Source organism: Athene cunicularia, assembly GCF_003259725.1.
Source record: "Athene cunicularia isolate RWA chromosome 19 unlocalized genomic scaffold, athCun1 chr19_part1, whole genome shotgun sequence".
NCBI classification, from domain to species: Eukaryota; Metazoa; Chordata; class Aves; order Strigiformes; family Strigidae; genus Athene; species Athene cunicularia.
In genome coordinates this window covers 9,581,695-9,608,838 of record NW_020799124.1, presented here as the reverse complement: position 1 = coordinate 9,608,838, position 27,144 = coordinate 9,581,695, and positions in this window count along the sequence as shown.

Here is a 27,144-nt window from a genome sequence, read left to right as displayed (position 1 = left end):
GTGAAGTGAGTTCCCAGGTCCTCTGAAGTCAGCAAGAATTCTTCCCGTGATTTCAGTGGAAACAGGGTATCACATCTGGACTTCCATGCAGGCCTCAGTGCTCCGAGAGAAGCTAACTAACCACAGAAGAACTATGTAATTAATATTCATCCATGTGGACAGTAAAATTCACATCTATAGTTCAGATTAACCTAAGCAATGATAATATTTTAAGAATGTATGATTCATGCAGAAGTATCTGATTACTTTCAGTCTCTACTACCAGTTTTAGAATAAAAGGATGGCTCAATTATCCTAAAGGTGCAGTTTTTCATTCCTCAGAAATCCAAAGTCCCACTGAGCACATGGAAGGCAAGATGGGGTCCTTTGAATACTTTGGCATTGAGGTTAATGGGAGATTTAAATGCACAAGAAATGCAGGATCTGGTCATAAGAGTATTTGAAAAAGAATTATAATAGCCATAAAAATGAAAGGATATTTATTCAAAAATGCTTCAGTATCTCGTAAGTTATTTCTTTTTCATACTCCTTCCTCAGCTGGCTCACTGCTGCTTCTACTCTCCTTAATCTTTCCTTTCTAATTCTTCTTTTAAATATTTATAAAAAATTTGCACAGATGAGGAAAAAAAGCTGAAGATCTGAAACAAAATTAATTTAATAAGGAAAGGACTAGAAGCCCATTATTGGTTTAGGCAGCCTCTTTTCATGCTGTATATTGTAACTAGGAATAATTAATTTGAAAGTCCTTGATCTTTGGGAGCTTTTTCATTAGTATTATTATTAGTAATAATAGTAGTTCACATTCACTCTCCCCACTTCCCTCTTGCTGGCTCTAAGTACTTCAGTGCCTCTAGGCACCCACATGCTGCCACAACACAGAAGGCTGGATTTAAAAGCTATCGCTTTCTTAGATGTACAACAAAGGACTGTAGTGCAGGCAGACTGCTGCAAAGACCCCTTAATGTACCCTAATGATAGCCTGTCCCATTCTCCCAGTAGGTAACCTGATGGGTGTGTTGGGGTTGCCCCTCAGCAGACCCTGCTTTGCCTGGCAGGAGAAGGATGCTTGCTCTCCGGGAGGGTGGGAAGTTCTGGAGCATAGGCCTGAACGCTGCAGCGCCTTTCTCACCTCACACGTCTATGCAACAGGCACGGCCTGAAACAGAAAACATAGTCCTGTGTTGCAAATGCATGAAGTGCCAGCACCTCAACTGGCACATGCACGGATCCAGTGCTGCCAGCAACAGCCTCAGCAGATGGGGCCCGCAGTTCAGGATGGCAGTTTGCCCTGGGAGGGGGCGGGGGGGAACAACCAACAAAACACAACAGATCTTGACTTCAGTCCTATCACCCAAACAAACACTCTGTCACACTCTAGTAAGGTCTACACATGGGTTTTTGACTTCAGTATTTCCATTTGCTGTTTACATTATGAGAGCAGTTATCTGTGGCAGAAAGTACAGCCCCTACCCTTACATATGTACCCGTCGTTGGTAGGAGCTGAGAAATATTTGGAAGTGGCGATGCAAGCCACTTCCAAAAACAGTTCAAAAGGACAGCTGACAAAGCAGCCAGCCACAGAGCACCAGATCAACTGGCCATGGTCAGCAGTATCTCTGGAAATAGGTGCAGCATCCTCCGAGAGCTCCGCGACAGCACGCCCCACGTCAGACTGCACTGCCTGCTTTTAACATCTGGATTGTGAAGTGCCAGATTGACTGTCCCTCAACATCTCACCTAATACATACTGCCACAGGACTCTGTTCATGACTGTGACTTCTTGGTCTTACTCTTGTAAGACCAAGACAAACAGCTTTCTGCTGCCTTCCTTTCCAATGACCTTTCAGTCTTGTACATCCTATTCATGCACCTTCTAACACTGCCAAGACATGGCAATGCTGCCTCCACATGAAAAAAAGCTATTATCCTTTCAAATTTTTCTAAAACCATTTGCAGATTTAAGGCTTTTGAATCTGTGCCTTTTTGGATGCCTACCTTGGCAAACCAAAGCAAGAACCTAAAAGGCCCTCAAGTATCAGCAGCTGCTGTAACACGGAATGGAGGTACACCTAACAACACACCTAGAAAACTAGGTGTAATTCAATTCATCCATGTTGCACCCCACTCCTATATGGCAGTATGAAAACAGAGAAAGTGCAAGGCCTCTGTTTCTCTTTGGGTCCCAGCCATGCAGAGAGTGAGCAGCAACATCTGGCCCTTTTGGAAGATTCAGCACCAGTTGTGTTGGCAGCTTGAAAGTAGCCTCTGGATGTGACACTCCATGAGGCTGCGGATCCACCATCTGGGGTGTCTCGTCAGTGCCACACACAGCGGTTTCTAAACTCCTATTTCCTGTTAAACATTATCCACTTCTGTCTGCTTGTGAACAACAGTTGATATAAACGCCTCATGAACACCTCTCCCCCAGTTCCTGGAGAGCTGTTTTCTTCCTAACTTTAAAGACAGGAACAAAACATAACATACATTTTGCTTCCAAACTGTATTCCTCAGAGGAAAGAATTCCAGCCCATCTGCCATACATACACATGTTGGGTTTTTTTTTTTAATTCATGTGCAAAATAAGGCGTGTATGTACAAAATTAAAAGGACCCTACAGACAAATAATCCCCTCTGCTTCCTGGATAAACTGTTACGTCAGTGCTAAGTATTGAGGTTACAACCCTTTAAGTGAGGCTGGAATGTATGTTGGTTGTGAGCAGTTGAATCTCAGAAGTTACCTTCCTAAACTGATGAATCATCAGGGCAGCTCAGCCTCTTTCAATTTAAAAAATTGTCCAAAGCCTAAAATTTAAGTCATATAGAATTATTTTGTACTGAATAATACACTCCCAGATGTAACACAGTCCAGTAAGTTATAAAGACACAATGACAGAGATGCAAAACAACATGGTGACTCAAGATGACCCAAATGTAACTCTCCAAGTTTTGAGGACAGTATAAACACTGGTTGGTGGAGTTTTCTGTGATTTCAGAATGCAAATACAGGGAGGTTTTTGTTTGACTGTATTTTAATTCCTCCCATACTCAGTTCCCAACCAGATGAGACATCTCTAGCATTAGAGCCTCAACTGAAATAGCAAAGACATAAAATAAGATACCCACACCCAACATCCCCCATAGGCAAAATTCACCAGAGGAATTCCAAAAGGGGAACAAATAGCAAGCAAACCCGAGTGAAGAATAGGAAGGATAGATAAGCTTTGGCCAGGATATTTTCTATCTCCTGAGAAAGCACAAAAACCTCCCTGAACAACATCATTCAGGTATTTATTTAATCTACCTTTTGGTGCCTCAATCAGTATGAAAGTCCTGTCTAATCCCTCTAGGTAGGCAAGCACTAGCTGTTAATTGCACAAGTCTAAGCAAGCTGTTTATGTTTTTCTTAAGCTTATGCAGAGAAGTGATTGTGTCCAGAGGGAAATTCAGCACCTCTTAAGCAAGGGGTCTAAAACACTTCGGAGCATCTGAAGGGGACTCCGTGTCTCCTCTGGTTGTAGAGAAGCTCAATTGCCCATTAGTGAAGTGGAGCTAAAAGCACTTCAGCATCTCACAAAGTGTTTTCGGGAAAAGCACTGTGGAGAATTGTACAGCATCCAGGTACTAACCATAGCAGAGAGCATAAGCGTGCCCCAGATAGTTGATATGAGCTAGCTTTACAGTGCTCAATTTGTTTCCTCTCCAGACAGCTGAAGCAGATAAGCAATGCACATGCACTCCTCACACTGCTCTAAGCCTACCATCTGAGCTGATGATAAAGAACTGAAAAGCTAAGCAAGATCATAAAATACAAATCTTGGGATGAACACTATGATCTCTGAGTACAGCTGAGAGACAACAATGCATCTAAAGAGAGAGGAAATCCATCAAAACAAGGCACTAGACTGCCTGTTGATTCCCACCTTGGCCAATTACCATGGTCACTTCACTGGCCACTCTCTGGCTTCTACAGGTACCCAGTGGCTCATAAGGAGGTTTGAATCTTGCACATGGGAAGTATTATGCATGGAAAGATATTATTAAATGGAGCACAAACTGCTCTTTGCCTTGTAGTAACAGACTTGTTAACATTATAGAAATAATTGCCAAACAGATAAAGCACTTCTTTGCAGGAACTGCCATTTTACCCGGACAACCTTTCCTGTTTTAATGCAAGTAGTGTCTTTAAGTCCAGACAGTATTGTCTAATCCATACTGCCAAAATGTTAGCTCTACCAAAAATAAAAATGTCACCAAAATTCTAAGATGTTGTGTGTACCAGGGAGAAGAAATTCTCAGGAAATGTTTTTAAATGTTCGTGTTCTGTTACATAAAATTTGCAAGACTGCTGCAAAGCACATTTAAATAAAGGCAAATCCATTATATAGTTGAAACAGAGCATTTTCATCCTCCTTCAGGACGAGGCTGTTTCAACACACTTATTTTTTCCTGTTTGTTTTCGTCACATTTTTTATTATGCCTTGAAGCAGTATTTATTTCAGAACAAACTTCGTGGGTATTTTCTCAAGATCCAACATTTAGACCTACTGATTATTCTCCTTTGTAAATGTTTATGCTGACTCCCATCACATTTTAATTCAGGTATTTTTGTCAACTGCTAAACAATTCATTAAAAAAAAAACTATGTGTGTACTGCATTTCATCACCAGGGTTTTATCCATCACAAATTAAGAGGAAAATATTATAAAACACAAGGCATTTAACCTTTATCTCTAATCAAGAACTAAATAATCTAATCTTTTTCTTTCGGTCACAGTCAACTGCCCAAACTGATCTCTTCACTCAAGTTTCTACAAATTTTAATTAAATAAATACAGTTTGCAGAAAAAGTTGAGTAGGTAGCATGCAGTTTCTTTTTCCTGGGCACAGGTCAATTCATAACTGAACAGAGCACAGTCCAGCACTGACAACAGACAGAACTGGTTCCCCTCCTTCGACCTGTCCAGAGCCACAGGTGAAAAAGACATTTTGTACTGACTGTTGGCAGATCACTTAGCTGTCCCTTGCAGGTTAGATGTAGCCTGTAGCAATTAAACTAAGAGCCCTGCTCTGAAGCAGAGAAGATTACAAACCATATGAAAATGGTCCAATTGGTGTGATTTTGCAGCTAGCTATTACAGATGGTCACTGACTTTACTGACAAGCATTTGTACAAAACTGTTGTTTGAATTCCCATGCTCATTTCCTTTCTCAGTCACCACATAACAGGCCAGTGTTGGAAAGGTGCTTATTCAGACAGGACACACGCTTCAGTGACAGACAGAGCTCGCTCAGTCACCTAACTGCAGCACATTTCATTCACAGTTTGTGAGAAGAGCAGTCAATTTAACCAGGATTAAAAGGAAAAAAAAAAAAGTCACATGTGTTCTCCACTAAGAAAGCAGTAGAAGTTCAATGAAAATATAAACTAGCAGCCAACAGGGTTCCATCAAACTGCTCTCTGAAATGAAGTCATGATGCCAGGTTTTGTCTTTAGGATAAAGCAGGGAGGAAAAGTGCTCCCAGTTCAACAAAGAAACTCACAGTCCATCATGAAGAAAATTATTACATTATGCCCAATTCCACTGGTTTTCGATCACATGGGTCTCCTCAGCAGGTGAAAGCAAGACCTGAAGAGTCACCTTGATGTTTCTGAGAAGCTGCACCTCCCAACAGGTTCCACTCAACCCAACTGCTCCATACAGAAGTGTACTGATAGCTGGGAACCACAGCAGTAAAGTAGTAGAACCACAAATACTGATAAACAGAATGTCACGTAATATATTTTCCAAATTATGTCAATTAAACTTATGTGAGAAAGACATACTTAAGAAAATGTGCATCTCTCGTATGTGGCTGTGAAAAAGCCATTGTGATCTAGTCATAAAATACCCTGCTCTAACACCTTTTCAATCAGCTGCATGCTTTTCCTTATAAAGAGGAAACTTAGCAGGATAGGAATCCACATTTATTTATCCTATTTTGCTCTTATCCACAGAGTAAATTAGAACTTTTTATTACCACCAGAGCTGTGATGTTGTTTGCAATTTAGATGAACATGACTCCTGGCCTGCCCCAGGTTGGGAGAAACCAGAGCAATAATGATTTCTACAGACATAGGAGGTGGCACCTTGTTTTAGGTTGCTGTGTGATAGTAGGACGTGCTATACTTCTCCTAATTCCCCTTTTTCTGAGGGGATATATAAGCACAAAATGTATGTTGCACTTCTCAGAAGAGTTGGGTGGTAATGTCATCTCCTCGCACTTCACACACATTAATGGACTTTGAGAGTGTGCTGTCAAGTTTCAAATGGTACCATCGTTGTTCTCTATTTCCAATCTATAAATCACTGTGTAAATGTTGCTGAGTCAAAGCAAACTCTACAGAAGATCTGCTACCTGAAGTGACTGCATAGGAAATCTTATGCTTCTGAGCTCCTACTGGTATAAAGCATGCTACATTAAAATTATCATCGCTCTGATGACCAATAATCATCCATTTACCTTAGGTGTAATTCTCTCTCTTTGATAGCTGAAACCAACAACCATTTTAACTGCCTCACTTCACATGACTTACCTGTTTCACTAAAACACTCAGTTTTAAACACTCGTGTACTCTTCAGACTTATGGAATCAATGTGCCAGTGTAATTACTGGACAGCCATAGTCTCCAGCAATCTTTATAACAGGCAAAGTCAGCTAAAAAGGAACAACTGCCACTGATAAATCATATCTTTAACCCAGTGCAAATATTTTTGAATGTTTTTAATGCCATGATAAACTAAAAAAATGGTGGCAAAGCAAAACTACAATGTTACCGTTTGGCTTTTATAAGCATTCAGAATTTTATCGTTAGTTAACGGGGTTTTTTTTTCGCAGGCAGACAGTTTTACTTTGTATACCTTGTTGCATAGAACTATCATTAAGAAGATATATTACCTAATTATGCCAGTCTGTTCTACTTCTGAGTTGGATTGCAGCTATAAATTTCACACAGTCTATGCACTGTGTGCAAAGGCTTCTGACAGAATCCCATGACCATGAAGAACAGAATATGGAGAGATAGTGTCATTCCATTTGACAAACTCACTGGTATCACTGTCAGCATAATAGTCCCAGATCTGCAGCAGAAGAGAACAACATTGATTGTCAACATCAAAAGGGTCAAGATAAATTAAATATTTATGGCTCTGGGCTGTGTTGACAGCTCTTGATGTGTTCTCAGAGCTGATCACCCCAAGCTGATACATTTCTTCTGAAAGTTGTCCCACTAAATCTGCAGTGGTTTCTGACGTTTACGTATTATTTCCTATACTCCTGACAGCCTTGCATTGCAATGAACCAGCAGCGCACTTCGGTCCTCCAGAAGAGCACATCTGAAAACTCTTCACTTTCCCCTGTTTTCCTTAGCCATAACCACACATTCCTTTCCATAGAAGAGGTAAAACTCTTAGTTTCAGGAAAAGAAGCAGATTTTTTTTTTTTTTAAAGTGGCTTTCTATATATAAAAAGTTTTGTACATCTACTTTTTCCAAAGTGGATGAAAATTTGTGAAAAACCTCCATGTCCCAAAATTCAGGGTTGTTGGGTTTTCCCCCCTCAAGTGATAAAATTAATTTCAAGACTAACCCCCAGCTCAAGGCTGTTTTGCATTCCCAAAGACCACAAGAGTGGTAACATTATTCCAGTATTTAATGAGTGAAGGTGAATGGAATGACTAACGTAGCATTCAAGCAACACAAAACAAAAACGGGAATATAATAAATACCAGGAAAAAATATTTGCTGTAGACTAGCTCTTGGTTAACAAACCTGATTTTCTCTTCCAGTTCATTACAAATTAGGTCAATAGTGCAAATTTTCTAGATTCATATAAAACTTCTAAAGTAGCACCTAAGAATACTGCATGACTAAAGTACACATTAAATGAATTAAAAATATCTGCCTATCTTGAAAATACAGACATTAACAGGGACTTGGTATCTGAGGTGCCATCAATAGCAAGTTCCCAACAGGATTGGGATGAAACCCTTTACAAAGGAATGCTTCCATCAGTGAGAAGTAACTAAAGAAAACTGAGCAGAGGGAATTGATATTACAAATACTTTCAGACTGATAAATGAGGAAAAGATGAGAGCACTTACAAAGAAATCAGAGCTACTTGGGGAGCAAGACCCATTTGAACAAAATACATTTTAAATCAAAACTCACAAAAATGTTCATCTTGGAAAAATCCTAGAAATTCCAAATGGAAATGTCTGTGAACCATCCATGCTCATCTTCCTACTGAGATCTAAGCCATACAGACAGATATTTGTCTGACTTTTTCTTGAAAATCTCTAATGATTGAGATTACACAGGTCTGGCAAGTAAATCTAGTCTCCCATTTTTGTTCATAACTTAAAAAGTTTCCTCTCACATCTAGACTAAAACATCCTCAACCACTCTTTCAGATCACGTGTACTTCTTAGCCAGTCCCCAGTGGGCATGAAGAATGAGGCATGCTTTGCCCTTGCCACACTCTCTTGCAACAGCAGCCTGCAACAACCTGTTAGCCCATCTCCCCTCAGTTGTCTTTTCATGAAAAACAGCTTGTTGACTTTTTCTTCCCTGGTCCTGCTTTCAAGACTAAGGAACAATATTTAGGAAAATAGTAATGGAAAAGGAAAATAGGACCAGTGGTAAAGAAGTGGCAACATGAGCTCCAAGCACAATTCTGTTGGGAAAGACTTGATCCGTTTGTTGAAAATGTTAAAAGAAGAGTAGCTAAGACTGCCTCTGTCTATAGCTTTTGTTTCCACATTTAAAAGGAGGATACTGGAATAAATATTTGGAAATAAAAGATACACCTCTTTTCCTATACCTTGATTCTCCTCCACTTCTCATCATCTTATATTTGATCATTCATTTTATCAGTCACCCTTACTCTCTTCTCCCCTTTCCTTCTTCCACCATTGCTTCCTCTTTCCTCAATATCCTGTTTCTTTTCTGATCATTGCATTCACCTCTCCTCTTTTTCACTGCTGTTTGTGAATACCTTTTGGCTGACACATTCCTTCCTTTCTCCCAGCGTTACTATCTCTCCCTTTCACTTCAGTTTGATCCAAGTCACAGTAAAGGAGAAAAGAAAACCTTTGCCTAGTTCCAAAGCATATTTTCAAACTCAAAAGTCCATCACATTCATTTTCGACTATACATTTAATGAGTGACTTAGACCAACAGCAAAAAAGGAGCAAGGCAAAGAATATGCTCCATGAATATCTGTGCAGTCTAAGTACTACCTATCCCCATGAACACCAACCAACAGGCAATGCTGAGGGCATTTCCCAGGGAAAAGCTGGAAACCCAAATTCTAGTCCAGGTGGCAATCACATGGAGCAGAGCTTTGAGTCTGGATCTCCACCATCTGCAGTGGGGTTTCTCTTATCTCCTTTGGGAAGCAGTTTTAACCTCACCTCCCCACTCAGTTTCCCTCCCCATCTCCTCAGTGATGTTTTAATTCATGCACATAAGCTTGTGCATAAAAAGACTGACTTAAAGATATCTGCATTTGCCAACTGAAAATGCTTAAACAAACCTTCCCCATCAGTTCAGGAATTAATAACAACGCTATGTTCCATTATCAGATCTGCATACAGAAGAAAATATTTTCTTTAGAAAACAAAATGCAAGATTAGGAGGTAACAGTTCATTTCCTAATTAACTGCACAATATCTTCATTTTTTTCCTTTACGTTACTGAAAATAAGGTTAGGGTGGAGAAGTGCTTTTCTGCGTTAATGACATCTGGTACCAGCAATTTGCAGTTATTTTGACTAGTACAGTACTTAAATTACTAACAACACATAAAACTCAGTGAGCTAATAGCATTCTGTAGCAGCAAGAAACACACTTTGTCAAGATTATATTTCCACAGGACCAGATTAATTTAATTACAATTAATATTTTTTTAGTAAATGGCACCAACAGACATGCATGGCAAATAATTTGTGTGTAAATTACTCCCACTCCTGCTCTAGATGTTATCAGCTCCACAAAGCCACTTACAACTATGTGAATTCCCTGTCACTCTCAATCATTGTATATGAAAGTGTGGGCAAAATTTTGTTGAAATAATATACTTCTTTTGCAAATACCATGTGTCTGATATTTCCTCAAAGGCTGCAGGCTGGGCAGAAAGAAAGCAGCATTTGCTGTAACAAATGTCGATGTTCATTCTTGGCAAGACATCCATTCCTCAGATAAGCATTTTTAAGAAACATAATGGAACTACATTATCAGAAAGAGTATCTGCATGAAATTATTTTGTTAAGAGTTCTTTGAAAAACATAAAACGTTCATGGGTTTATTGTAGAAGCACCTAGAGATGCGGGCCCTCCCTGAAAACAGGCACCTGCGCTGGCAGCAGGGCTAACAGGATTCCCCCACCCGCTGTCTATTGCCCAGGGCCTCCAGCTCAGCTCAAGCACAGGCCTTCAGGCCCAGCCCAAGCTGTGTCACAGCTGCGTGCCTTTCTTCCAGCTCTGTCCCTGAGTTTATGTTGGGATTTCCAGGAATGACCCTAGACCTGGTTGTTGCCTTCACTTCCCAGCTCTGCTCACCCAGCCCAGCATGGTGGCTGGTGCCCGCCCTGTGCTGGCACCACCCCGCCTGCCAGCTTGCCCTGCTCTTGCTGGTCCTGACACAGGAACACTTTTCCCACAGTTTAGACATGCAGAACACTCTGCCATGGGAGGCCCAAGGCGAGAAAGTCAAAGTCTGTTTTAACCAATTAACTTCATGCAGGAATACAGTATGTTTGATTCACTTTCTTCAAATCTGTTTAAGAGATGTTAAAGAAATAATCTGAGGGGGGCAGAAAGGGCAGACAAGTACATACCACACAACTATCAGCCTTCAAAGAAGTAACTTTGTGTATTGTTTTCCTGTTCTCCATCTCCTTTCCATTGCGTTTTAAACAAGGAAAACTCCTTTCCTACCTTAACCCTGACTGAAGGGGCTAAATTCAGATTTGCAAAGTATCTCTGGTCTAAGCTTGTTTTAGATACCTAAATTAGCACTTTAAAGGCTCCAGCAGGTGAACTGACAATACCTCATGACAGCTCTTTCCTGCTATCGTGCCAAATTTTTGTATTATTAATACTGCAGACACCTCCACTTCAAAGGATTCTATGATGCTTCAAGGAGCAGAGTCTCATGTATACACCTGAAATACTTTCATGATGGTTTATATATAGTTCAGCAATATTAACTGGAAGGTGCTTCCTAACGTTTGGGTCACAGTCATTCAGCATTCAGATTTCAATAGAAAACAAAATTCATACTACATATAAAATTGCTAGTTAGATTGTTCTTTGAGGTAGCATGCAAAGCAGAATCTGGAAAAAAGCTCAAGAGATAAAAACTTGAACAAATTAAAATTCAGGCAGGTAATAAACACGGCACTTCCCACACTGTATTCTGCATTCACAGAAGCAGCACAGGCTACCAGTGAAGAAAGTCTCCATCAACAAAACTGGAAGTTATCAGTATTACCACCATGTAGCAGAAGTGAGAATTCAACCCTAGCACAACCTAGCTGGAAGGAAAAAAAAAAAAGGGGGGGGTGGGAGTTCTGAAAAAGAAAAGGCATTAGACACTATTCAATATTTCCTGGGAACTCAAGTACATGACCTAAACAGGGATTTTCAAGGTTTGCATATAGGATTTTAATGTGGGAAATAAGAGTTATATATGATAAAGCTGGATGAATTCCTATGATCCCTTATTCAGCAGAGATTCATAATCACTTCTCATATTCTGTGTTTTACTCTTGTGTAGAAAAATTCAAGAAGATAAATGCTTGGAGAACATAATCTCTTCTGGTAGAAGTTACTTAGCAGTTCGCAGGAAGCCAGGTTGGAGATTAACATATGATGAACACAATTATCTTCAACTTCTGCAGCATTTCTGTAATCTAAGATCATTCAATCCATACTCAATTGCCCAACTGTTTTGATATCATATTATTAAGAATATTTTGCCAAAAGAAAATAATGAGAGGAAACCAGAGTTCCTCTGAGGAACTCTAAAATTTAGGCACCTAATTTGATGATGCACCCTTCAAAGCTGTAGAGAGCAAAGGTTTCCTTCACTTGTAAACAACAATGATTTCTAATCCTTAGTGCTGTTTTTATCACTAGAGCCCCAGTCCTTTAGGCAGGTTTTAACCAAACGCAACGAAGAATGAAGTGGCCTGTTTTTCCCCGTCAAACTAGTAGCACAGCAGCAGGAAAGTGTCTTCTGAGGGAAAGCATTTGGTTCTCTCCTCTAATACTTCATATTACACAGGTCTCTCTCCAATTTGTTAGAGAAAAAACATGGACAAAAGCAACTTTAAAACATTTTGTAACATTTGTCCCTCTCTGCTTACAGCTGAGATTTTGATGAATACTTCCAATTACTCTTCAAGCTTCAACTCCATCACTATCTGATCACTTACTCCACTTCTGTTTTTCTGTACATAAGTGATTAGTACATATCAGTGTTTCTTCAAAACTCGTCAGAAATGTGTGAGTACTTGTTCTATAATCTTAGATTACAGTCTGTTTAACATTTTAACACAAATTCAACCTAACAAATTGAGACCAGTATACACCTACGTTGCACTTCAACTACTGGGCCTAGTAAGGCAATCCACATTTGCTACAGCACGAATTTACTCAAACATTTTCTGCAGGCGAGTCTCCTACTACCTACAAACTAATATTAGCCTTCTCCTTTGGAGCTCCGTGTTCTCTGTCAGGAGTAGCAGTGATTCAACAAGCTCCAGTTCACACAAAATGCACCTTATTACCAGCTGAATCAAGCCAAAAGCAACATTGATGTCACAGGAACACACGCATCCTGTCCAAAACATTACCGCTGACAAGGTTGGTTCTCTCCAGGCATAGAATTAACTTGCTCCCACTCTCGCATCTGTGGTATTGGGGCACATACAGGTTACAGCATGCAAGTTACAGTCCTTGCTGAAGAATTTTAAACTAAAAAAATTCCACATTCAACGTAGATTAGACCATAAAGAGATTTTCATATGTTAAGAGCTTTTGTGGACTAAGAAGCACAATGCTTATCACAAATAGTTGTGAAACACTGACAGAATTGATGCTTCACAACAGTGATGTGCACCACTGATGCTACGCACCTTGTCCAGAAAAAAAGTATTTGGTGGACAACATCTTTCATTTTTTTTGTATTTTGGATTACCAGCCAGAGCAGGTTTGCTGGCAGGACTGGTGACCCCACAGGGCACCCACACTGGAGCAGTTTGTGCCTGAGGGACTGCACCCTGCAGCAGGGACCCACACTGGGGCTGTTCATGAAGAGCTGCAGCCCTGTAGGAAGAACTCAACGTTGGAAAAGTTTGCAGAGGACTGTCTGCTGTGAGAGGGACCCCACGCTGGAGCAGAGGAAGAGTGTGAGGAGTCCTGACCCTGAGGAGGAAGGAGCAGCAGAGACAACAGGTCATGAACTGACCACAACCCCCATTCCCCATCCCCTGTGATGCTGCAGGGAAGGAGGGAGAAAAGTTGGGAGCAAAGCTGAGCCCAGGAAGAAGGGAGGGGTGGGAGAAGGTGTTTTTTAGATTTGGGTTTATTTTTTTATTATCCTACTCTGACTTGATTGATAACAAATTAAATTGACTTTTTTTCCCCAAATCGAGTCTGTTTTGCCCGTGACCATAACTGTGAATGATCTCTCCCTGCCCTTGTTTCGACCCCTGAGCCTTTCATTCTGTTTTCTCCTCCCCATCCCACCAGGGGCGAGGAACAAGTGAGAGGCCACATGATGCTTTGCTGCTGTCTGGGCCTAAACCACAACCACCACACTCACACCAGACTCTCCGGTTGAACAGTAGCCAAAGGCTGCAGCCACTTGACATCTGCTACTGCTCCCTGCCATTTCTATCTCCCTCTTCCCCCACTCAGTTTTAGCCACAGAATCCCACTCCCTCCCTTTTGTGCTGGCTCTGGTACCTGTCTAATCTCGGTGAGCCACCTCAGCTCTCTAATGCAGCAGAAAGCAAACTTACTTCTGCTGAGCTCTCTCCCATTTTAAGCAGGCTGACTTAGTTGACAGAGGATGTGACAGGAACACGTGCACAGGAGACTGCGTGGGACCACCACTTTCAGTGGTGAATTAAGTCAGCTCGTCCTTGGGAACCTCACCCTGGCTTGACACCTTATTACATACTCGCAGTTCAGACAAAATAGATATTGATGCTTAGGCTTATGAAAAAAATCTGATGCCCACACACAGTAACAAAGAGCTAAGCATATACTGACAGGTTACAGCTATGCACATAACCCTTCTGGGAAATTAGGTGAAAATTAGAAGGTAAGAGCTTGTTAAATGAAAAAAGTTGCAAAAGCCCGTATTTTATTTATAATTGTTCTTATTTCTAATAATTATATTACCTCTAGAACCTGAGAAACACATTTAATAACATTTTCTTTAGAGGGAAAAAAAAATACAACACAAAAACTTTCTACAGAAGTTACAATACTACCTATTGAAAAAACACTGGCCACATGATAAATTATAACAGCAAGCTGTTTCTGGACAAAGATTTTCACATGTAAACAATTCAGTCACATTGTAAAAGCATCATTTTTCTTTTATAAATATGCACACAAATTATTCATATTGTTACATAACAGCCAGCTCAATGGATTCACATCACAGCCTGCCAAGATGGCTCACTTTTATAAAGATATAGAACAAAAGAGAACAATAGTACATAATTGCTTTACAAATAGCTTTATAGAGTAATTATATCATCAGTCCTGAGTGGTTCCAGCTTCCAGTGTTCTGCCACTAATCTTTTGAATACATTTTTGTTAGGTACTAAGTGGATGTCACTGGAGAAAAAACTTGCATAGTGGAGAGCATATGACTTTACTCCAGTTCCTCCTGCTTACTGAAGAGGAGTGGTTTCCTACCAACACTGCCCTTGAGAGAACCAGAGGAGGAACACCTGACAGCTGCCTCTGCATACCAGCTTCATAGTAACTATGCTCCCAAAGCTTTACACCTTGAATTTTATCTGCCTTGATGCAGTCATTTGTGGGCAGAGGACTTCCTAACAGTCTGCCTATCAACCCAGACTGAGATCAGTCTCAAAATGCCAATTGGTCACAGGGACCAAAACTTCTTTACAGATCTGGGTGTACTCTAGGTCCATCACTGCCAGCTTACATCAGCTCTGCAGTCATCCCTGCAAGAATGTGTGCCCGCATCTCTCTGCATGTCCAGTTCCCCCTTTCACTTCAACTTCTGGGTGAGGTCACCTGCAACTGTGTTAGCACATATCAGAGGTTATAACAGACACATCTGCAGCTACTGTGATGGTCTGCAACCTGCTAGTCAACTACAACATGCAGTAAACCACATCTGATTAGCCAGAGAGAGCAGATAGGAAATCAGTTCAACACCTTCTCCCTCTTAAAATGTTTACTTCTACAAGAGCATTTTTTCCCCAACACTACTAGCTATAAAGCAATACTTTTACATGAATTATTTCTGTTTCTCAGTGCCCTTGTCCTTCTTCTACATACTATCTTTTCAGCTTGATATTTTGAATGAAAGTCCCATGTAGCTTATTAGGACAAATCTAGAGCTGCCAACACTACTTCTGACTTACAACACACTCTGGTTTCCCTTGGTTTGGTTTCCTCCCACACATGGAACACCTCAGCTAACATCTCTGTAAAGGTTATCCTTTTTTATAGCATGTAGGCAGGACAAGAATAAACACCTTATTATTAAAGTAATGTAGTGCTGTTACCACATGGAATTACACAGGCTAGTCATGCTAGTACCGAAAGAAAAAAGCTCAAATTTCCTTGCAATTATTCAGTGCACAGACAAGAACATCTTCAAATTCTAGTTCTATCTCCTGAAGCCATCTTTGTTGGTGAGATCCCAGTTACCACCTTATTTCAACATAAGAACCATATTAATCATGTACAGCTCACCATGACATAACCAGCAAACTTAATAATAAGCTGCATTTTATAATCTCCTACTAAAATTTGTAAGATATAAACTGCTCAGGAATTTTTTGCTTTACAAAGAAGGGAGCAAGCATCATTTCATACAGATAATTTCTGGAGAGAATACAAATATCACAGAACCCCAGAACAGTCAAGGTTGGAAGGGACCTCTAGAGATCATTTAGTCCCACCCTGCTCAAGGAGGATCAGTAGAGCAGGTTGCCCAGGACCCTATCCAGTCAGGCTTTAACTATCTCCAAGGACACATCCTTGTCTCTGTGGCACTGAGTTGCTCAGAACTGGACACAGCACTCTCACCAGTGCTGCGCAGGCAGGATCATCTCCCTCAACCCGCAGGCTATGCTCTTTCTAATGCGGTCCAGGACAAATTGGCCGTCTGTGCTGGTTCATGTTCAACTTCTGGTCCACAAGGTCCCCTAAGGCCTCTTCTTCTCCCAAGGTGTCTGCCTGTCCATCAGTCCTCAGGCTATACGATGCATGGGGCTGTTTCCTCCCAGTTGCAGGACTTTGCACTTCACTGAACCACATGAGGTTCCTGTTGGCCCGTGCCTCCAGCTTGCCAACTTCTCTCTGAATGGCAATGCAAACACATGGTGGATCAACCCTTCCTACCAGTTTTATACATACTGAACACTTGCTGAGGGTGCACTCTGTCCCATCATCTACATCATTCATGAAGATGTTAAAACATTATTGGCCCAGTATCACCTGACTCTGCTTCCTTCCACCTCTTGTAGGCTTTATATGCTTGAGTTTGGTCAGGAGTTCCATGTTCATCCATTGCACACCTCCTGACACCTGTGCTCCATTTCCTGTCATCAAGTTGGCCCACTCTTGAGCTTGAAGAAGATAATCCTTGAAAAATAACCAAACCGGCCAAAGCCTGCTCTCTTGAAGCCCATGGTTTCAATACTACTACTTGCCTTGTTTCTTTCCCTCAGGATCCTGAACCCCACCATCTCAAGCTTGCTGTCTCCAAGGACACCTGCCAAATTCCTGTAACAACCAGTTCTCTCTTGTTTGTAAGTATGAGGCCCAGCAAAGCACTACCCCTTGTCAGCTCCTTGACCATCTTTGTCAGGAATTTTCCAACAATGCACTTCAAAAACCACCTGGATTGTTTGCATCTTGCTGGGTTGCCCTTCCAGAAGATATGGGAGCAGTTAAAGTTCCCTATGAGGACCAGAGCCTGTGAACATGAGGCTTCTTCCAGTTGTCTGAAGGCGGCCTGACCCATTTCTTCTTCCTAAATGCACGGTCCATGGCAGACACCCAGCACAATACCGCCTGTGTTGTCTGCCTGCTAATCTTGACCCGCAAACTCTCCACTGGCTCATCACTGCCTCAAGGCAGAGCTCCATGCATTCCTGCTGCTCTCTCGCATAAACAGCAACTCTTTCTCACCGCCTCCAGCTTGACCTTCCTAAAGGGCTTGTATTGCAGCAGTCCAGTTGTGTGAATATCTTAGTCCATCTCTGTGATCCCAGTGAGGTTACAGACCTAATTCCCAGAAGTGAGAGCACCTCCCACATTGTGCTGTTCTCTCAGCAATTCTTTATTTGTCTGTTAAAGTAATTTTTACAGCAATTAAATATGACCCCTGGGGTATATCTCCCTCAATCACTTTGATCATTGGCTAAAAATGTCTCATATGCACTGCTTAATACAGCTTGTACCTGACAGGTATGAAGAGAGCCATTATATTGTCACATTCAATCCTCTGAAGCCATTAATGCAGCACAACAGGAGTGACAGTGTCAGAGACTTAGTTAGGTACAAGGGATGAAGCACAGGAAGGTTAAGATGAATAAAGCATTCTGGGGACAGATGAGTGGAATCACTGTTTGCACAAGTCAAGACAGAAATCTTCAGAAATTCAGGTCAAACAATCACTCAGGTTAGAGACCTAACTGGGATTTTATTTCAGCAAACTTGACTGTTTTGCAGACAAGGTATTTCTACCACACCATAATTAAAAGACACCTGAGCAATCCCTGGAAAATTTCTAACACTAGTTTGTTCCCCCTTCTACTGACAAAACAAGCACAAACCTTATTATCTCGGCTTTACTATGAGAACAGGAATTATCAAGGTACCCTGAAGGTGTACATCTCTTGGTGTTTATCCAGAGGGAATGGAACCATATGAAAGCTAAGAAATAACCTACTTGGTAATTACAATTAATAGCATTTACCTCTTACTGAGAGCTTTACATTTCTTAAATGTTTTCCAAACACTAATTAATTACTAAAGGGGGGGATGTCATTGCTTTATGTAGAAAAACAAGTATGCTGTGATATTCTAATTAATGTGTATGTAGCACTGTCTTATACTCTGTTACCTGCACCTTTCCATACATATAGCCACAGTGGTAAATGTGGTTTGAGATTGTTCTCACCTGTAAGGGCAGAGAGCATTTTTGGATTTTTTTGTAGTCCGCTTCCTTCCTTCCAGCCTGAATTGCCAAACACAGATTATTCTACAATAGGAACAGTGAGCTAAAAGTCAAAGTTGTTTTTAAGATAGACTTTGACAAATACACAGCCCCAGGAAGCTTTATTCTAAATTTACCAGAGTGTAACATACTAAAATAGTCAAAATTTTTCACAAAGCTCTCAGAACAATGAAACAACACATAGCTCTTTCGACCTCACAAATCAAGGACAAAATTTGTACTGCATAATTACTATTTCCAAAAGCAGAAACCTGTAGTTAATTTTTTTTTTAATTACCTAAAAAAATGCCTTGAAATGAAGAAAGGCTGAGAATCCTAGAAATCCTTAGAAATACTGAAACTAATACTACTATTTCACTAAGCTATGACCGTTCTCTGACAGTGTAACAGAAAAAGGATATTTAGTTATCAGCTCACAAGACTTCCAAGTGAAAATTTCATGGAACTCATGTCATGAAATTCATGGAATTTCAGACAAAAAATTGGCCTACTCTCAATGAAACTGCCTAATGAGGACAACTTTTTATCATTCCCCATAATTATTAAGCATATTTTTAATACTTTGGCACTCATACCTTCTCCAAACACATCTCACCAGTTTTCAAAGCTTTCTTTTTCATCTTTGCATAGATTAGTTCAATCTACATCTTGTAAAAAGTCCTATTTCCTTGTGAAGCTACTGTTGAATCTTCTCAGAACCATCTTCCTGGGCTAAGTCTGTTATGGCCATTATAAACCCATTAAGATACATAAGACCATTTAGATAAAAAATTTGAACTTAGTCTTCCAGGTTCCCAAAGAGCTTCATCTGAATTCAGGTAGCACTTCAAAAGTTTCCATAATAGAATTAAATATGATTTTTAAAATAGCAAAATTAATTTCTACCCTGAGCTACTCACCACAATCTTCTCAACAAGGTGGAAGCTCTGAAACCAAAATGGAGTTAGCACTTCACTTGTTACCAGTGTCTTAACTAGAACCTGATAGATACTTTATAAATACACTTTCCTACTGCATCAGGACAGAACCAGGAATACTCACTATCCCCCTTCCACCTAAAATCTTCATCTTTGCCCTCAAGAACCCTTTGAAAAAAAGCTTTCGAAGCTTAACATCAGGGTATGGTTTACTTTTGTAACTGTCATTTTATTATAGGTGCTGAATTTGAAAATCCAATTAAAAATCCAATACTTCAAGCTTAGTCTCATTATTTTTCATACTGCTTGACAATCTGAGGAAAATGAAACCCTAAACTGTCATTTAAAGACAAAGAGACTTGATTTAATTTAAGGAAGTCACTTTGGAGGAGGACAGTTGTGTCTGACTCACGTGCTAAGCATTTCAATGCCCTATTTTGTATAGGGCTGTCCAAGCCTGAATTTTAATTTTACCCTTTTGCTCATTGTGTAAGAAGGTTTTGGCAAAATGGAGAAGCAATGGCTACTTCTGCTCCATTTAACCTGAGGAGGCAAGGGCAGACTCACGATACCATTACAATGTTAGGAACCCCTAATTTAATTCCCTGACTCATGAAGTTCTCAGGGAAGTTAAAGAAATCACATGGGTCAGTTCTCAAAAATACTTAAGACTTAACTGAAATAGAAAGCCTTTAATATTTTGTGAGATTTAAATAAAGATGCAAAAAGAAATAGGGAGAGAGATATTGCAACTTCTAAAGAATTCTCTCCATCTTCTGGTGACTGTCTCCATTCACAAGTCTTGCTCTACATTCTCCATTTGCCAACAACATGAGGATGTGAGTGGGCATCTCCCGTTCCAGATGCATTTGTGAGGATGAAGTGCAAAGCAGCTATTAGAGTGATGAGGAACAGGAGTGCTCAAGACATCATAAAAGCATGCTTGCTCAACAGAGCACCTAAAACAAAATGGGCTGCTTCATATGAACAGGCAGACTGTCCTTAAATATCTTTCTTGATCTCCAAATGAATGCATTATTATTATTATTAAAATACTGTTGCCTATGCTGAGCCCTCTGGGAGCACACACAGCACAGCAGCACCCTGCCCCATTCAGATGAAATAGCACATCACTTGCTGCCATCAAGGCCTGCACTTCAGCCACAGCTGGGAAGCTGGGAGACCTTCCGAGCTGAAGCCCACTCCTGCCTTTTTATAACAGTAAGTCAGAGAAGCCCAAATCCCTCACTGCCCCTCAGTCCTCTCCTCAGCTGTCTCAGGGGCCTTGCACTCAAGGTAATAGTGACACAGCCAAGCAGGGGCATGCTTGAAGCAGTTTGCATTAGCAACAGGCCACTGAACTCCCACCCACCTCTACCTACAGAGCAGTATCACAAGATGAGATCACTAAAAAGCAGAGTGCTATAGCTTCTAGTAGTGAGATAGTAAATCAGATCATCATTTAGCAAAGATATTCTTGAATGAGGGCAGCAATAGCATCTATTTCTGTACAGTGTCATTTATACAACCCAGCAGGGCTCCAGATCACCAACTGCTGAATCTGCCAGGGCATATCTGGGAAAGGACCACTCTTACATCTGCCTCATTTCTTATACTCTTTCCTTAAGAATCTGCTGCTTACCACTCCTCAAAAGATACTGTCTAACCTAACGCAGACACTTACATGTTCTATACCAGATCCAAGGCAAGAGGGCTGTTCAATTTTTTCCATAGGCTCTCAAGTGCAAAGATTAAGGGCAAATTAGACAAAGTGAGCCCAAGAGTTTTATTCTGCCTCTCTTTACACATGATCCAACAACAGAAAACATCACTTTAAGCTGTATCACAAAGGAAACTCTTGTAAAATCTCTCTTTCAATATCTTGTCAAAATCAGCATGCTCTGTGACTAGACGACTGTCAGGGTGATCTATAGCCCCTAGCTAGCACTGTAATATAAGCTAAATTGCCTGAGTCACAAGCAATGATAGAGTCATTCTACAGGAAATTGGAAATCAATTCTTGTCATCACTGTACATAACTCCTTTATCAGAGTTCCAGTTCACCAGTGTAATGCAAGGGAAAGAAGCTGGGAACTGACAATCATGACAAGTTGAACAGTCACACACACACACATAAAAGTGCAGAAGTTCTGTTTTTGGAATAGTGCTTTGCATATGGTACATGACAGGTGTGAGCAGCCTGACTGGGTAAAATATGGAAGGTTAATGTTGGTCACACACCAGTAAGTAGAAAAACCTGTAGGCATGTTGCATCATGTTGCATTAGGAGGATGAACATGCCTAGGGCTTGAGCCTGAAAATTGAGGCCATAGTCAGTAGAGCCTTCTTTGTGCAATGAGTCCTGGCAGAAGAGAAGGAACAACTTTCTGCTAAATCTCACACTGGAGGTCTTTCAGACTGGTACTGGGAGATTCCTTCATAATCATGATCAAGGTGTTTCAGTAACCAGGGCAGCAATGCCAGCATCAGCAAGCTTATTCACAAGTTTTGCTATCTGTAGTGCTTTTGGTCAGGACTCAGTTGTTGGAATTGAGTGGTTAAGTCAGCCCTTGTTACCAAGAGTTTGAAACTAATGGAGGAACAATAGTTTGATTCTAAAAGCTAAGAGGAGAAAAAGAATCCAATCTTAGAGCATGCAATCGCTCTTCTGGCAATGTTGTTTTTCTGCATGTATGCTCTACTATGCCTCATTTTACCTAGACTCACCATCTGAACTCATCAAAATGAAGTATGAAATTGGTTTCAAAACATATGCAATTGAAGAAAATTCTCTGTGAAACAAACCAAAACATTTTCTATTTCCACTTCCTAAACTATCCTGCACAAAAGCAAACTTGTGCAGCTTCCAAATACATACAACAAAACCATAGCCATTTCTCTACACAAATTCATTTTCAACTAATTAACACTGAAAATCCAGGATGCAGGAATACAATCAGCACAGGCAGAGTCCAGCACAGCATGCTTCTCATCATAATACAGAAGTTCTAACCTAAAATAAGGACTCCTGTCAAATTACTCATTCAAATGAAATCTAATACAAAGTGTTCTGCTTAAGTGTCAGAAAGTATTCTTTTCTACTCTCTGACCTGTTAGGGAGAAAGTGGTTTCTTCACATAACAAGTATTTGTTATTAGACTAACACTGAGGATTCCTCTTCATGAGAGCTGAAGAGCAGCACTCTTTTATTAAGCAGAGCACAGACCATGAAGCAAACAACCCAACCACACCAGCAAACCACCCACCCATTCGCCACAATAACCCCCCAAAGCCTGGAATTCACTACAAAGAGGGGCTGTTCATGGTCTGAAAGCTCTGGTTCAACACAGGCTGCAACAATGTCTGGCATTAATGAGGCAAGTGGAGAGCCAACAGGCTATCAGAAAACAACTGAGAAACTAAATGCCATCATGTGTTAATTAGCTGAATTTAGTTTATATAAGCCACTGACCTTTTTATCCTTACAGCTTACAATTCTAAGGATGATATTGTTTATATTATTGTAACTATGTCTGGACAAAAACTCATTCATAATCAACTTTTGAAGTGTATGAATACTTTTCAGCTCTTCTGCTCCACTACTAAGAAATATGGTTGTTCCATCCTATTTTCATATTTTATGTAGAGAGTAGTTGCAAAATGAATGCAATTTTTGTGGTGGAATAGTTGCAAAATTTAAATTACTTGTGAAGAAAAATAGACTTTTTTTTCTTTAAAAACAAGTTGAAATCCACAATATCCCAGAAAGATGCCCACTTCCACTAGAAAGTCTTACTTGGGTTTAAATACATTACCCATCCTTAATGATATGCCATTATTCACTAAACTGTTACAAAATTAATCTGGTAGATAAAAATCTAGTCAGATGTTTGTTTGTTTAACATCATTACACAGTTTTGAACCCATGAAACAAAGGAAAGGGGCTTTTAATTAAGGCATGCTGAATAAGAGGGCATGAAAGCAAAACATTTAATTTGCAGAGTATAGTTACACAATGTGTATTCCTTGGTGGCAAAGCCAGCTTGAGAAATTTCTGCTCTGCTCCGCTCTACCTCTCCCTTGTTGTCCCCGTTAAAATGCTGCAGTTTTCTGCTCTTCCCTTCAGTTGTGCCAATATATCTGAATGCTGTGATATAATTTCATCCTGCAATAATCTGGGATATCATTCACTATCTCTGCAACAGTACTGGAATTCTTCTAGCTGCTTCCAGTACAGCCCCATAAACATCCCACTGTGAAGGCACCTGGAAACAGGTGACTTGATAGGCATAAAACATAACTCAGTGGTCAGTCTCCACAAAGTACCATTGCACTAATACTGTCCTGGTTCATTATGGGCTGGCACATAGTCCTAACAAATGAATACAGTATTATGCACTGTGCTAGTCACTGGCTTCCTACAGTTCACATACAAACATACTGGCTTTGAAAGGGCCAAGACAAAAGTTCACCCTAGTCCATTACCAGCATGACACTCCCAGGTTAGGAAATATGGGATGTTGTCTCCCTTTTTTTTTTTTATACCTTATACTTTTTTTTTTACACCTTATTTTATGCCTTTTCTTTTGACAGTCTCTGACTCAGTATGGAAGTCCCAACAAAGTTTTCAGCCATCACAGAAAGATGTGCAACATTCGTGCCACCAAGGAAGAGTGGCCAGCTCAAACTAGAGATTTGGGGCCTGTAGGTATTTTGTTCTTGACCTGCACTCTTACACATACAGAAAGAACATCCTTAGCTACCAGAAAGTACCAAGGTTAAAGAATTGGTAAGTGGTGGCAACCACAAATGGATTCTGGAAAACCTGCAGAGGTCTGTAGAGAATTAAAAATTCGATGCCAACAGCAAAAGTAGACGCAACTACTATGTTGTAAGTCTCATCCCTTAGACTGAATACTGTATTTACAGAATCCTTCAAAGTCCGTATCATCCTGCAGTATGAAGTCCACCTGGTGTGAATTGTGAACAGGAAACCATCAGCATAAGAGCCATTTGTACTGACTCAACTGAGAATCTAGAAAGATTAGCCTCTACCCACAGACCAAATGCACCAGTTCTGGCAGCCAGCAGTTGCAAGCTTATAACCATCCTGCAACAAGACAAAGGCAGAACCGTATTGCTTGCTAGTATGTAATATGCACACAGGCAGAAGGTATGAAGTGATTCAAAAAAGCCTAACAGTGTTAGATTATTTTTTATGAAAAACTAACTGACAAAGAAGCCAGTGGTGTTAATTATATTCTTTACTGGATACAATCCTCTTCCCTCCTTTCCCTCTCCAAACTGAGGCTTACTTTACAGTATCAGTTAACGAACACAGGAGCAAACTATGCCCAACAAAAGTTTTGTGAGTCATGAATCTTCTCCATAACTGCCATCATAACCATGGGAAAATATTTTATAGCTGCAATAATCTCCTTTAAAGGAGATTACCAAAGTTAACAGCCATGATTGAACAGTAACTGGTCCCAGCTTTGTTTCAGTCCTTAATTTAGACACTTTGTTAACTGCTAGTTATTGCTGAAGCACACTGAATTTTGCTTGGTAAATCATTTTAAAGAGCGTTTCTCCATATATTAAAAGGCCTGAAAGAGAGGTTAGGAAAACCAATAAACTTAAAAGTATGGAAAGCTACAGACACAGAGAAACCTTTTATCAATGCACAGCATTGTAGTGAGACACATCCTGACATGAAAAAGTAATTTGCATGTTTACTGATGCATTGTGGATATTTGTTCAAAGCCTTTAACATAAGCTGTTAGTTACGCAGCACTGATTCATTTAAGTTCTGATGATTTCTCAAAGTTTTAATTAGTTCTGAGAAAATGTTTTATGTAGAAGTCACTGTGAAGTAGACCTTCCCCTCCCTTCTTCCTGTGATTCAAAACCTCATGGAAAAGTCCTTGCATGTGAAACCTGGGAAGAAAATTATAATGCTCCTTAAACAGAAAGCTGCAGCACTTCCCTGGCTGCTACACAGCACCCTGCATTTTTTAGCACCCAGAACACTTTACAAAGCACATTTATCTGCATTTTATAGATGAGCCCAAGCTGCAGGTAAATGAAGTCGTTTCCTATGGACTGATAGCCATCAGATAGATCAAGAGAAAAATAGATCAGTAGGCAATGTTTTCTGGATGTCATAACAGCACGGCTGTGGCAGTATGGCGTCTGGTAAGATGGGCAGGTGAACTTGCAAGGCCCCAGCACAAGCCTGGGCCCCATGTTTCTATCAGCTCAGGATCCCTGCCAGGCAGAAGCAGAGAAGCTCACATTCATCCACACGTGTTGGTACTGACACCTCTACCACAGCTGGTTTGCTGCCTGCCTCCATCTCTTTGTGCCTCCCACTCAGACCATGGCATACTGTTGTTCAGTCCTGTGGGGTGACTAATCAAACCCCAGTCTATTCGGAGTGGACAATTCCCTCTGAAGTTCTACTGTACAGAATCATGGCTTTAGCTTCCTATTTTTCTGTCCTCCTGCTGCGTTCATTCCAGTGAAGTTCTACAGATGATGTTGAAAGCTGGCTTTGGCATGTGCAATTTGCTGAGAAGATGAACTTCCTGCAAGCTCCAGTGTGTTAGTTGTTTTCTTATTCTCTTCTTTTACAAAATAAAGTAACTGGATCACATTCTTGTGACAATTCAGAAGTAAAATGACTTTCTGAAACTTGCACCTAACAGATGAATTAAGTAGAGCAAACCACTCAAATGTTTAAAAGCCTAATAAAGGCACTTAGTACATATGCTTTTATAATCTTCTACAAGATCTCTGACACGTGAGTTAGATCCAATCTTTGTTACTCCATTTGCTTTTGTATTTCCAGTTTCACTTCCAGATTGTGTTTAGGACTAGAGCAGCAGAAGAGAGGAAAAATAGCTCATGTCTTGTTGTCTGTATCCTGGTGAGAGGGAAACACATGATCATCTGGCAAGACACTGCAATTCCACAAGAATTCTGCAAGAATTCAATTTCTGCATCAAAACAACTAAAATACTGTAAATTTGTATTAAGCAAGCACACACATTTTCAGATGCTTATCCAAGCCGAACTAAACCTCTATGTTCTGCCATTACTGTTAAAGGTGACTATTCCAATAATTCAAACATGTTCACAGCTTGGATATTTAATGATGTTAGAAAGCTCTGAACAGAGGAAGAATATATCCCATGGCAGACAGAAAGAGCAAATTAAAGGTTTCTTTAATAACTGTCTTTACAACTTTTTTTTTTTTTGTCTGAAAATGTGCACCTTATGTCAGCCATAGCAGCAATTATTTACAAAGAATTTGCACACTAGCTTCATCAGTAAAGTGTATTAGTGATTTCGGTACACAGGACCAAGACAGAACTCCTCCTTCACCCTCTCTTTTCCCACCCCAATGCAAAGTTTCTTCAGTTTCTCTTGGATCTGTCCTGACATGTCTTATTGTCTGCTACTATAAAATAGTTATTACCAATACAATTCTGGTTTTATTTAAACCACCTACCTTGTAGTTTAATAGGCAATTCTTAGATACTGCATTTCCAATCAAATACAGATTAGACCAAGCATTTCTCTGGTGCTATGTATTGTTAGTAACATATAATATCCAATTTTATTTATTTACCAATTCTTACACACCACAACAGTGGCATACTTTTTTCATACAGTGATTTCAAGTATGCCACGTAAACAGTGTCTTCCCCCCCCCCCCCC